This window comes from Felis catus, chromosome X (assembly GCF_018350175.1).
Source record: "Felis catus isolate Fca126 chromosome X, F.catus_Fca126_mat1.0, whole genome shotgun sequence".
NCBI classification, from domain to species: Eukaryota; Metazoa; Chordata; class Mammalia; order Carnivora; family Felidae; genus Felis; species Felis catus.
This window is the reverse complement of record NC_058386.1, coordinates 98,429,474-98,442,792: the sequence shown is the minus strand read 5'-3', so window position 1 is coordinate 98,442,792 and position 13,319 is coordinate 98,429,474. Positions and strand designations below refer to the sequence as shown.

General features: G+C 42.2%; 1 protein-coding gene across 1 annotated transcript in view; it reads left to right on the top strand.

Moving 5' to 3' along the window:
* The first annotated feature begins 7,184 nt into the window (after positions 1–7,184).
* CUL4B (cullin 4B) overlaps positions 7,185–13,319 on the top strand; it is a 55,431-nt gene continuing 49,296 nt past the window's right edge. Inside the window, exon 1 of the mRNA XM_019823338.3 lies at positions 7,185–7,329. The gene's annotated coding sequence lies outside the window, so the exon portion shown is untranslated. The remainder of the gene's footprint in view (positions 7,330–13,319) is intronic.

Sequence of the window (13,319 nt, the reverse complement as noted above, 5' to 3'; positions counted from 1 at the left end):
AAGTGGGTGGGTTTAGGGGCACCTGGGTGGCTCAGTAGGTTAAGCGTCTGTCTTCGGCTCAGGTCATGATTTTGCAGTTTGTGAGTTCAAGCCCCGCATCAGGCTCTGTGCTGACCGCTCAGAGCCTGGAGCCTGCTTGGGATTCTGGGTCTCCCTTTGCCTCCCCTGCTCACACTCTGTCAATCTCTCTCTCAAAGATAAATAAACATCAAAAATAAATAAATAAATAAAGTGGGTGGGTTTGGAAGAGGTAGAAACGCTATTGCTCTAGCTCTCTGTAAATTGCCAAAACAATTTTACTTTGGCAGAGGACTTGAGGGTATTCTCTCCTGGCCAGAGGTGCTTCTTTTTTTTTGTTTTTCACATATTTTGTGAAAGTCTAGATCATACATACCAAGGTCCGCTCTGTTTTTTTCTAGAATCCTGTACTCACACAAGCCAACTTTGCAAAGTAAATCGCTCACTTAACTTTGGTGTGAAATTTTAGGTTTTAACTTTGGAGTGCGTTGAGGGATGGACAGGCAGGCTAGTCACAGAGGGGCAGAATTGATCTTTGTTTTCTGAATGCAATTCTGTAATTGACTAGAGGACACGCCCCCCCCCCCCTTTTTGTATTTCTTCATTCTGAGATTTGATTTTCTCTGGATTTGCTCAAATAATTTTCTCCTGCATGTTTTAGACTGGGCTCCTTCTCCTCTCTTATCAATATGATTATATCTGATTTCTATCCTCAAGGGATTCGTTACAATTTCTGAACTGCTGATGGTACACTTGCCTTTAATTATCCCACTCTTGGTCCTTTTAAAGGATTTGGGGAGGAGACAATAGGGACAAAGTTACTAGTGCTTAGGCTGTCATCTTGATCTAATCTGACCAAAGTAATTTTCTTACCTCAATTTGCCTGAGGCAAAGAGAGTGGCTAGAACTCACTCCGAGAGAGGCAAGGGGAAAGGGCCTCTTACGGTGCTGGCTTCTGATTACTCAGGACTTCTAATCAACCCCCATTAGGATCTAGAAACCTAGTATCTGCATTTCAGTACTTCTGAGAGGGCCAAGCTGGCCACTAGCAGAACCCTCAGAGTAGAAAAATTGCCTAAAATAAAAGTGCCCCCTCAGGGTGAATTGATTAGAAAATGGCAAAAAAAAAAAAAAAAAAAAAAAGGGGGGGGTGGCGCCTGGGTGGCTCAGTCGGTTAAGTGTCCGACTTCAGCCCGGGTCACGATCTCGCGGTCCGTGAGTTCGAGCCCCGCGTCGGGCTCTGGGCTGATGGTTCAGAGCCTGGAGCCTGCTTCCGATTCTGTCTCCCTCTCTCTCTGCCCCTCCCCCGTTCATGCTCTGTCTCTCTCTGTCTCAAAAATAAATAAACGTTAAAAAAAAAAATTAAAAAAAAAAAGAAAGAAAGAAAATGGCACCCCTTTGGATAGGCCAATTGTAAAACAAACTTGCCTTTCTCTGCCGGTAGTGGCATTCCTGCAGGAGGGCACAAGGCTAGAAGATTTTACTCCCCTCCCACATACACCTTCAAATGTGCATCCTTGTGCAGGACACATCCGGCAGAACCATATACAGCAAGTGGTAGCCTCAGCTAATGCCGATTACAATGCCCAGAGACAAAGCCTCCACCCTCTGGGGCTTCTCCCAATTTCACGCGCAGGGCTGAGAAGTCAGGTTCAAGCTCAGAGAGACTTTGCTCAAGTAGGCCTCCTATGACAGCAGCCTCTGCTCCCCACCACCCACTGCCCCAAGAGACAGGCCTCTGACCTCCCTGAGCCCTTGCAAAGCCAACATGGTAGAGTAGCCAGAGATGATGCCTCCAACAGTCGGGGACCTCTGGTTTTAAAGACTAGGCCCTCTTCACTGGAGATAGATCTGCCCTCAGCATCAAGAGCAGAGGTCTGTATTTTATTTTATTTATTTAAAGGGAAAGGTCTTTAAAAAAAATTTTTTTTATTACGTTTCTTTATTTTTAAGAGGCAGAGAGAGACAGACCACGTGTGGGGCAGGGGCAGAGAGAGGAAGACACAGAACCTGCAGCAGGCTCCAGGCTCTGAGCTGTCAGCACACAGCCCGATTTGGGTTCGAACCCATGAACCATGAGATCATGACTGGAACTGAAGTTGGACGCTTAACCAACTGAGCTACTCAGGCACCCCACAAATGGCCCATCTTTTTTTTTTTAATGTTTATTTATTTTTGAGAGAGAGAGAGAGACAGAGCATGAGTGGGGGAGGGGCAGAGAGAGAGGGAGACAGAATATGAAGCAGGCTCCAGACTCTGAGCTGTCAGCACAGACCCCGACACGGGGGCTTGAACCCACAAACTGCGAGATCATGACCTGAGCTGAAGTCAGATGCTTAACCAACTGAGCCACTCAGGCACCCCCATATTTCTAAACAAAAATAGGATTAGTCAATACACATTGGGCTATAACTGATTTTATATCCCACTTAATGCATCAAAAATACCTTTCAAATGGGTACATATAGTTCCAGCCCTTTCTTTTTTGTGGCTTCATAGTATTCCTTTGCATAGATATATCATGATTTATTTAGTTTTCCCATACAAGTACTAAACAAGCTCAGCCTTGCCTAGCTTCCAAGATCAGGTGAATTTGGGCATGTTCAGTGTGGTATGGCCATGGACTATTTAGCTGTCTTACCTTTCCACCTCTCCTCTCCTCCTCATCTTCTTGGTAGAATTACAGCAATTTTGGGATCAACTATTCTGTTTATATCATTATGATTACATAAAAAGAATTCACTGATGAGCCAGTACTATATTATGGTTATATTTCCTTTCTTAAACAACTTATTCTTTTCCTGGATTTAATAATTGTTCCTCCTTTTCATTTGCTTTGTGTGTTTTGTACAGTGTTCCTTAGATTTGTACAGCACATGGCCAGTGCAGTTATGTAATGGCAGCCCTGTCTGTACCTATGGCTAAGTCCTTCCAAACCATCCAACAAACTTTCAGTGTAACTTTTTTAAGTTAAAAAAAATGTTTATTTATTTTTGAGGTGGGGGGAGGAGCAGAGAGAGGGGCACGGAGGATCTGAATCAGGCTGTGCTGACAGCAGAGAGCACGATGCCGGGCTCAAACTCATGAACTGTGAGATCATGACCTAAGCCAAAGCCAGATGCTTAACTGACTGAGCCATGCAAGCACCCTCCATATAAATTTTTAACACAGTTAAATTAACAGATAATCTATCAGTTCCTCCTTTTTTTTTTTTAACTTGGAGCCCTCTGTCTTCCTACTCCAATCTTCTGTGTCGGATCTTCTGTTTCTTACATGCTGTGTCTTCTTCCATCTTGGTTTACTCTTTGGGGTTAGTGAAGCATGTCCTCCAGTTGCTTCTTGAGAAAACATGCACGGGAAGAAAAAGTTTTGGTAACTGCATGTCTGAAAATGTATTTATTCTACTCACTCATTTGATAGTTTGGCTGAATATAGAATTCTATCTTGGAAATTATATTCACTAAGAATACTGAACACGTGACTCCATTGCCTTTCGGCTTTACCTATTTCTGTTGAGAAGCCCAATGTTATTCTTCGTCCTAATCCTTTGTACGGGCCTTTTGTCCTGCTTCTGGAAGCTTTTAAGTTGTGCTCTTTAACTCTGGTATTCTGAAATTTCACAATGGTGTGCCTCTGTGTGGGCTTTTTGTTCCCCATTCCTGTTTCATGTTTTATGAATATAACATTGTCTCTTATTTCTCTGAAATACTAATTAGAGCAGAAGCCTAGTGGTTGTTTTTATGTTTTCATCTGCTCCCTACATTGTCCCCTTTATCCAAGTTCCTCTTTTTGTTTTTTGTTTTTGTTTTTGTTTTTTGGAATGGCCTCTGGCTTTCATGTTGAAATTTCCTTGAACTGTCTGAAATCCTGGGTCATTTGTTCATATTTAATAGCGAGGCACTAAAAAGCCAATTGGAAGTTCTGTGTGCTTGGGTTGGGGGGGTGTTTGTTGTATGTGATTGGACGAATGGCAGGATAGTTTTTGGTTGGGCTATCAGTAGTCTTTTCTCTGGGGTGGTTTAGTTCTCCAGAGAAGGACTATTTGCTTGTTTGTTCATGTGCTCTCCATGCCCAATATGGGGCTCAGACTCATAACCCTGAGATCAAGAGTTGTATGCTCTAACAACTGAGCCAGCCAGGTGCCCCTGGAGAAGGATAGTTTAAATCTATTCTACCTGGGTTGTAAGCCTGGGTGCCTGTATTCTGGGCACTGGATGTGGAAACTAAAATCCTTGACTTTCCTCCATTGCCCCTATTTTTAGTCTAGCACACTCCACTACCCTTATTTGTCTTCAAGTCTATAACCTCTCAGGTTCATTGTCATTTCTTTGTTTTTCAGTCTATTTTAAAAACTTGTTACTGACAGGTAACATACAAAAATGCACAAATGGTAAGTGTATAGGTCAGTGAACGTTCACAAGCAGAAAGAACCGTATCATGAGCATTCAGATCTCTCTCTGGTTCGGTTTCTACAAATAAGAAACCTCTTTGCCCGGGTACCATACATGAAGCACTTAGAACAGTCTATAGTAGGGGTGCCTGGGTGGCTCAGTCGGTTAAACATCTGATTCTTGGTTTCAGCTAAGGTCATGATCTCATGGTTCATGAGTTTGAGCCCCGCATTGGGCTCTGTGTTAGCAGTGCAGAGCCTGCTTGGGATTCTCTCCCTCTCTCTCTCTCTCTCTCTCTCTGCCCCTCCCCTGCTCTCTCTCTCAATATAAATAAATATACTTAAAAAAAGGAAAAAAAGAACAGTCTATAGTATACTGTGAGTGCTTCCTAATGCTAGCTATCATCATTCAGTTGCCTGTCAACCTGCTTTCCATTTTCACAACTTATGCTTTCATGTAACAGTTATCTCTTGGTTTCAGGGAAGGTGGAATCTACATTCCAGTTTTTTCTTTTCCTTATTGTTTCCAGGTGATTTATGTACTTCATTCCTTACAAAAATTGTTATTTTTTATGTCTGTCAATGGATGGACAAAAGGTACTGGATAAAAACCAGCAGCTATGCCTTATAAAAATTCTAAGTACAAAAGAATAGAAGAGAACTTTCTAAACATAGGAAAGAATATTAAAAAGCTATCTGCAAGCTTCATGATCAAGTCATCTCCCAACAAATTCAGGAATAAGGTACGGATGTCCTCTATAATGTTTTGAAGGTTCTAAAATGTAATAAATGAAGAAAATGAAAAACGCTGTATAAATCTAAAAGGAATACAGAGAAAAAAGAATAATTATTTACAGATGATATGATTATATGCATTGAGAATCCAAGAAATGTAATTTAAAAAAACATGAAAACTAAGAAGTCTATATAGTGGACATCTGCTGTTTCAGTTTGCCTGGCAGCATTCTTTCTTTCCTGCTTCTAGTAATAGCACTCTTCTTCCTTTGGAGAGCTGCTCCTCCTTCACTGTCCTTTCTCTGTTTTCAATATTTATTTATTTTTGGGAGAGAGAGAGGAGGAGAGAGAGAGAGAGAGAGAGCATTCACGAGCAGGGGAGGAGAAAAGAGAGAGGGAGAGAATCCCAAGCAGGCTCCGTGCTGTCAGCACAGAGCCCAACATAGGGCTCAATCACACGAACCATGAAATCATGACCTGAGGTGAAATCAAGAGTCTGATGCTTAACCAACTGAGCAACCCAGACACCCCACTGTCCTTTCAGTATAGTCCTGGTAGGATAGGCAATGATAGTACCTTGTCCCATTCACCTTCCACACACATGGCTGTGCACCTAACCCAGGATGAGCTAATCATAATATATATCAAACTCTGGGGGCACCTGGGTGGCTCAGTCGGTTAAGTGTCCGACTTCAGCTTAGGTCATGATCTTGTGGGTTCACATCCTGTGTCGGGCTCTGTACTGACAGCTCGGATCCTGGAGCCGGCTTCGGATTCTCTGCCTCCCTGTCTGCCCCTCCCCCACTCACACTCCATCTCTCTCTGTCTCTCAAAAATAAATAAATGTTAAAAAAATTTTTAAAAAGAAAGAAAATAATATCAAACTCTGCTGGGCACAGTAGCAGCTGCAAGGGGTAGGCATGTGTCCAAGGTCAGATATATAAGACCTTTCTTGGAATAATCCAAATCAGAGGTAAAGAAATAGCTCTCTCTTTTCCTTGGATGTTAAACTGTAAGGCTGTGACCCCAAAGCAGTTGGTAGCCATGTCTCTATCATGTGGAAGAGTGTTAGAGAATGAGGCAATCCAGAGAAGAGAGAAGCAGAGAATGGAGATGAAGAGATGACTGAGAACCTAGTCATTTGAGTCTCTGGATCCTGGTGTGTCTGAGATCTGCTTTGTCTTTCCCAGTTATAGAAGCTAATAGACTCCATTTTCCTCAAGCTTATTCAACTTGGGTTTCTGTCACTTGCAAACCAGAGTCCTAATAATACAAGCTGTATGTAAGATAGAAACACTGAATCCCATAACTTTTTTGTTTTTTTTCTTTCTTAAAGTACTATAAAGTAGCTCCCTCTTGTTTTATTTTCCAGCATGTATTATAAAAAATTTCAAATGTATAGAAAAGTTTAAAGAATTTTATAGTGAATACACACCACCTAGATTTTACAATTACCATTGTATTATTATATTCCAACAGCTTTCTTTTAAACAATAACAGGAATAGAAACAGGAAACTATCTCATTCGCAAGAGTAGAAAAAGATATGTGTGAAACACAAACTGGCACAGACAAATAAAGCTCCCACAAAATTCTTTTTCTTTTCTTCTTTTATTCTTTAAACATTTTATTTTTCGGGGCACCTGGGTTGCTGAGTCGGTTGAGCATCTGACTCTTGACATTGGTTAGGGTCCTGATCTCAGGTTCGTGGAATCCAGGCCCAAGTCGGCTCCGTGCTGAGTATGGAGCCAACTTGAGATTCATTCTCTCTCTCTCTCTCTCTCTCTCTCTCTCTCTCTCTCTCTCCCCCACCTCCCCCGCCGACCCCGTTCGGGTTCCCCCTTTCTCTTTAAAAAAAAAAAAAAGGGGGGGTGGGATCAAAATCAGATACATTTTGAGTTTTTGGTTTTTGCCTTGGCGCCAACCAGGCGTCTGTTAGATGAGTGGGGTTTTCCCTGAAGGGATTGGTCAGATCCGCTGTCAATCAGCCATCCTTGACCTATTAGATACGCCGGAACTCCAGCTTCAGTGGGCAGGACCTAGCTTTAAGAACACGCGTGTTGCTAGCGTGACTGACGGTCCTTCGTTGGCGGCCGTGGTTCGTATTTCGAGACGTTGGTTTGGAGATCCGAATCGATAGCTAAAACGCCGGTAACCACAACAAATCCCATTGGTCCTCTTGGGACGGTGAGTTAAACAGCCCCTTAGAGACTGGGGAAAGCGGAGGGGGTATCTTCTGGGGGCTTACTGAGTTTGGACCTGACTTCGGGCAGAGAGACGATAAGCCAAGGCTCCGCTTCTGGCAATTTTAAGTTATTCTCTTTGTTGTATTTCTTTTCGTTATTCGCAAGCATTTAACAGGTATGTTAGAAGTTATAGCCTTTACTCACCTGCGATATGAATTTAGGGAAAATCATGTTAGAGCCATAGTTATCTGTGGAGAAAATCTTCTTAAAGGTGGTGACCACGTGGGAGGACCCCCAACAACCGCGGCTCTGTAGCCTGACGAAGAGGCCAAAATAGAAAATAATTAGAGACCTGGTTCAGATCGCAGTGAGGTCGTACTTTGAGACCCTCCGGAATAGCTGGAGGATGTCCAGAGTCTGTCTGTTGCCGGTTAAGCAACTGGGCGGGGGGCGAGTGGGGGGCACAAGCCTTCGTAATTTAAAAGGGCATGGCAGATTAAGATGTTAGTCTGAACAATTGTGCTTTTTCTCCACAAAATAGCATTAGAGATGGAAAATAAATATAAGAATAAAGACGTTAAAAACAAAAAAAAAGGATAGAGCCGTAAAAACAGGATACACTTGGTTGAGAAGCCAGAGTCCGAGAATCCAGAACACTATACAGATACGGGAGAGGACTGCTGCAAACATGAATTCTGTTTTCTAATGCAGCCCTTCAAAGACAGAATATGTCACTGTTACCTGGATCAGGGAAAGGGAGGTATGGTGCCCTCAATTCAGAAGATAATGGTGAACAAATGAAGTAGTAAAAGCTAAATTCAGAGTTAAATACAAATAATTGTTAAGAATATGTCTAGGAAATGGTGCCTGTCTGGTTCAAGTTGGTAGGGCATGGGACTTGGGGATCTTGGAGTGGTGAGGTTGAGCCCCACATTGGGCATAGAGCTTACTTAGTAAAAAAAAAAAAAATCAAGCATGAAACTGTTCATATAAAAATTAATAGCAAGATGCAAATAAATTTCTGGAGAGAGGATGGTGGTAGAGGGCACTTATGCTTTGTTGTGGTTGTTTTACAGTGAGAATGAATTCATGTATATTTTGGCAAAAAAATTAAAGTTTGATAATTCTTAGTGTTGCTAATGGTGTGGGCAATCAGCAGTCATTCTGAAGGTGACTGTGTATGTACCACCTTTCTGAAGAGTAAGATGGCAATCTATCAACATTTTAAATATACTTTTTCCTTGATTCTGCTTCTTCAAATATATCCTCAGAACTACTTTTATGCCTGCATAAAGATTTACATCACAGGATGTTTATTGCTGCATATGTGTAGTAGAAAAAAATTAGAAATAGCCAAATATCCAAAAATAAGGGAGTGGTTAAATAAAACAAGGGATGGCTGTACTATGAAATAGTATGCAGCCCCTAAAAAGAATGAAATCTCTATGCACTGGCATGGAAAGCTGTCCGAAGTATATTGAGTTTAAAAAGCAAATTGTAGAGCCAAATTTACAGAAATGATACTATTAAAAGATACCAAAGCTGCCTATTTGTAGATATACAAATATATGTATATAAATACTGAGGAAGGCTATGCACCAAACCTACCAGTGAAGGGATTTTTTGTTTTATATTTTTCTATATGTTTTTCTACAAGAATGTGTGTGTCATTCGTGTAAGTTAACAAAACTGAAAGACAACCAGTAATAGAATTTAGTGTGTAGAACTTGCCAACCACTAATAGTTGAAAAAAAGGAAAAAGGGAAATTCAGTCAATTCAGTCAATCCAGTAAGGAGAGGGGAAAAACAAACAATAATGCAATAATTAGAATTTTTTAAAGTGAGAGGGGAATGTATATTCATATACAGTATGCTATGCTACCCTTAAAAGTGGTGGGGTAGATCTATGTATACTGACTAGGAAAGATGTCCGTGATATAATAGTAAGCAAAATAAACTCACAGAACAATTCATGTATGATCTATTTTTTTTAAAAGCAACAACTGTATGTTGCTAAAGGTGTACAGAAAGATCGTTAATTAGTAAACTGTGAACTGAAGTTATGTTTAGGGAGTGGTTTTTGTTGGGGAGCAGAGAGGGGGAGGTGTCACCTTATTTTGTAGTTAAAAGTTGTTGAGACCTGGACATCTCTAAATGCACAGCTGATCAGATTATTCCCTTCCCTGCTTGAAGCCCTTCAGTGGTTACCCATGACCTGGGGAATCAAATCTAAACCCTATAGCATGGCACAGAATGTTATCCATGATCTGAACCCTGCCTGCCTCTCTGTCTTCCTCTCCTACCATCCCCCTCTCAAACCTACTGCACATTAGTCACACAGCATAATAATACTTGCATTTGCGTAAATGGGCCATCATTTTTCTCGTATTTCCATGTGTTTGTATACACTATTCCCTTTTTCAAGTAACCCCTAGGTTTCCAGATCTCACCATCCTGATACTACAAATTACATTCAGATTTGTATAATTAATGCACAATTACAGCAACTCTTAAGTCCCCATCTTGTGGACCATGAAAAGTCTATTCTTCCATCAGCTTGAGGGTGATTCCCCCAGCCCCCAAGTAACTTGAAAGAATCCATGAGAAATGCCTAAATGTTCCAGAAATCAGTCCTAGTTGTCATTTACCATCTCTGCCAGCTATTCTTTCTCCAAACTGTTATGCACTAGTGTTCAACAAGGCACCACTTAGCCTTTTATAATTTATTCATTAATATTTAAAAAGAAAAACTTTTTTTCCAGTTTTTTAAAAGAAATCTTTATGCCCAACGTGGGGCTTGAACTCACACCCTGAGATAAAGACTTGCATGCTGTACTGACTGAGCCCCCAGGCACCCCAGTCTTTATACTTTAAAAAACTTTTTATTAGGGGCGCCTGGGTGGCTCAGTCGGTTGAGTGTCTGACTTCGGCTCGGGTCATGATCTCGCAGTCTGTGAGTTCGAGCCCTGCGTTGGGCTCTGTGCTAACAGCTCAGAGCCTGGAGCCTGCTTCGGATCCTGTGTCTTCCTCTCTCTCTGCCCCTCCCCCCACTCATGGTCTGTTTCTCTCTCAAAAATTAAAAAAATAAACATTAAAAAAATTTTTTTAAACTTTTTATTATAGGGGCGCCTGGGTGGCTCAGTTGGTTGAGCGTCCGACTTCGGCTCGGGTCATGATCTCACAGTTTGTGAGTTCGAGCCCTGTATCGGGCTCTGTGCTGACAGCTCAGAGCCTGGAGCCTGCTTCAGATTCTGTCTCCTTCTCTCTCTGCCCCTCCCCACTTGTGCTCTGTGTCTCTGTCTCTCAAAAATAAATAAATGTAAAAAAATTTAAAAAAAACCTTTTTATTATATAATTTTAATACATACAGAAAAATGTGTGGGACATGTAAATTATGGAGCATACTAAGAAAACACACACCCATGAAACCATTTATCAATCTAAGAACTAGAACATTATCAATGCTTTTGAATCTACTTAAATTCTTCCCCGTTTCCCCTAGAGCAATCCCCTATCCTGGGTTTTGTGTTTATTTTTTCCCTTCTATCTTTTAATGATTTTTACCACATTTTCTGTCCATTGAGTCTTCCTTATTTTTGAGCTTTACAAAAAACTTATCAGTTGCGTGTGTTCTGTGATTTGCTTTTTCCATGTAACATTTTTTGTGATTTATGCATGTAAGCTGTAATTAATTTTTCAGTGTCATGTAGTATTTCATTATCTGAATATGCCACAGTTTATTTAGTCATTCTGTCAAAGAATATTCTCTTGCCATTTTTTTAAGGTTTATTTTTGAGAGAGAGACAGTGTGAGCAGGGGAGGGCAGAGAGAGAGGGAGACACAGAATCTGAAGCAGGCTCTAGGCTGTGAGCTGTCAGCACAGAGCCTGACACAGGGCTCAAACCTATGAACTGTGAGATCATGACCTGAGCCAAGGTCGGACGCTTAACTGAGTGAGCCCCCCAGGCACCCCTTTTTTGCCATTTTTTGAAGTCTGTATCAAAGGTTGATGCAGACTAGGAACAGAAAATCCTTAGCATGTTCTTTCCTTTCTTTAGCATGTGTTAAATCACTTCCCTCTTGTGCCACCACTAGACAGTCTCCATATATCTATTTTTAGCACTTAGGGCAAAAGGTCAGCAATTTCTTTTTTCTGTAAAAGACTAGATAGGAAATATTTTAGGCTCTTGCTGGCTCTATGATCTGTCCCAACTACTTAACTCTTGTTTTAGTACAAAAGCAACCACCAAAAATATGTAGATGAATGCGTATGGCAGTATTCCAATAAAACTTTCTTTATAAAAATAGGCAGCTGGCTGGGTTCAGTCGACTGACTCTCCTTTCCCAAACTCTGCTCCAGTTCATCTGAATTCTTGTAGCATTGTCCAGTACTGTGGTTACATGTGCATCTGTATTATCTCATCTCATTCTTATTACTTTATTTCCCATGCTTATCTTTCCCTGCACTCCCCCAACTTTGCGATTACTGAACCAGTGTGGCTCAAAGCAAGAATTATTATCAGTATGGGGTGCCTGGGTGGCTCAGTCGATTAAGCATCAGACTTCGGCTCAGGTCATGATCGCAGTTCATGAGTTCCAGCCCCACATCGGGCTCTGTGCTGACAGCTCAGAGCCTGGAGCCTGCTTCAGATTCTCTTTCTCTCTCTCCCTCTCTCAAAAAAATAAACATTAAAAAATTTTTTTAAATGAATTATTATCAGTAGCAATGAGAAGAAAAGCTAGTAAAAATGAGATAACAGGGACAGCCAGATGCCCGAGCCTGGATTCTCCCCTTGCATACTTTTGGCTTCTGTAATCTTGTTTGCCTCCTGTGTCCACCATCTGCCCAGTTAGCACCACTGTTAAGGGCCCTGTACCCCTTTTCTTTTGTCTCTCAACACTCTACCATCCCAGCCATAAAAGGAGGCTGATGCCAAGGTTTGAGGCTCAGCCTTTGGAGGTGACTCCACTGGGCCAGCACCAGTGCTCAATAAACAATCTTTTCCTGATTCCCCAAGTGCGTGTGGTTTGTCTCTTCCTGGGCACCGAGTATTTGCTGTAACATTTGGTGCTTTGGCCGGGAAACTCAATAGCTGCCTTGGCCCCTTGAGCCACCGTTGGTGGAGGCTAGTGGAGAGGCCACTCTTCAAGGGCTCTGTGACAGAAAGGAAGGTACAGCACCACTGATTTCACTGGATCCCAACCCTCACTGGGCCTGGCAATAATTGGCCCCCGCTGTGCTCAGACAGACTCCAGTGGGAATCAGAAAATTCTGCCAGGATAGGACATCAGATCGGGTAAGTGTCCCTGGGGACCCAGAACCAAGTTCAGGCCTGCCCTAGAGGTGGAAGGGTAGTCTGATCACCTCCCAGGCGACTCAGACACCACATAGGACAGGGAAGTCCTGGGTGGAAGTCTGCAGTCTGAATGTGTGTGTGAGTGCCCGTGCTCCATGGTCTTGGCTACAGAGCCTGAGTGGGTCCTACCCTGCAATTCCGTGACGACCTCATATGGCTCAAGGCAGAATCAGGTCCGCACAGGCCTGATCCGAGTTAGGGGTTTATACTGACCTTCCAATGCTAAGAGGCGTCTAAATCCCCACGAGGGGAGCGGCCAGGTGGACAAAGTGACCTCTTCCCTCGTGTTTGTCCTGCGACACCATACATTGGGAGGGATCTATCTAGGATACCAGGATGGGAAGAATTTCCTCAAAACCAACTGTTTTTGAATGTATGATTAAGAATTTTAAAAAGATGGGGCGCCTGGGTGGCTCAGTCGGTTAAGTGTCTGACTTCGGCTCAGGTCATGATCTCGTGGTCCTTGAGTTCAAGCCCAGCATCGGGCTCTGTGCTGAGAGCTCAGAGCCCGGAGCCTGTTTCGGATTCTGTGTCTCCCTCTCTCTCTGACCCTCCCCCGTTCATGCTCTGTCTCTCTCTGTCTCAAAAATAAATAAATGTAAAAAAAAAAAGTTAAAAAAAAAGAATAACAGAA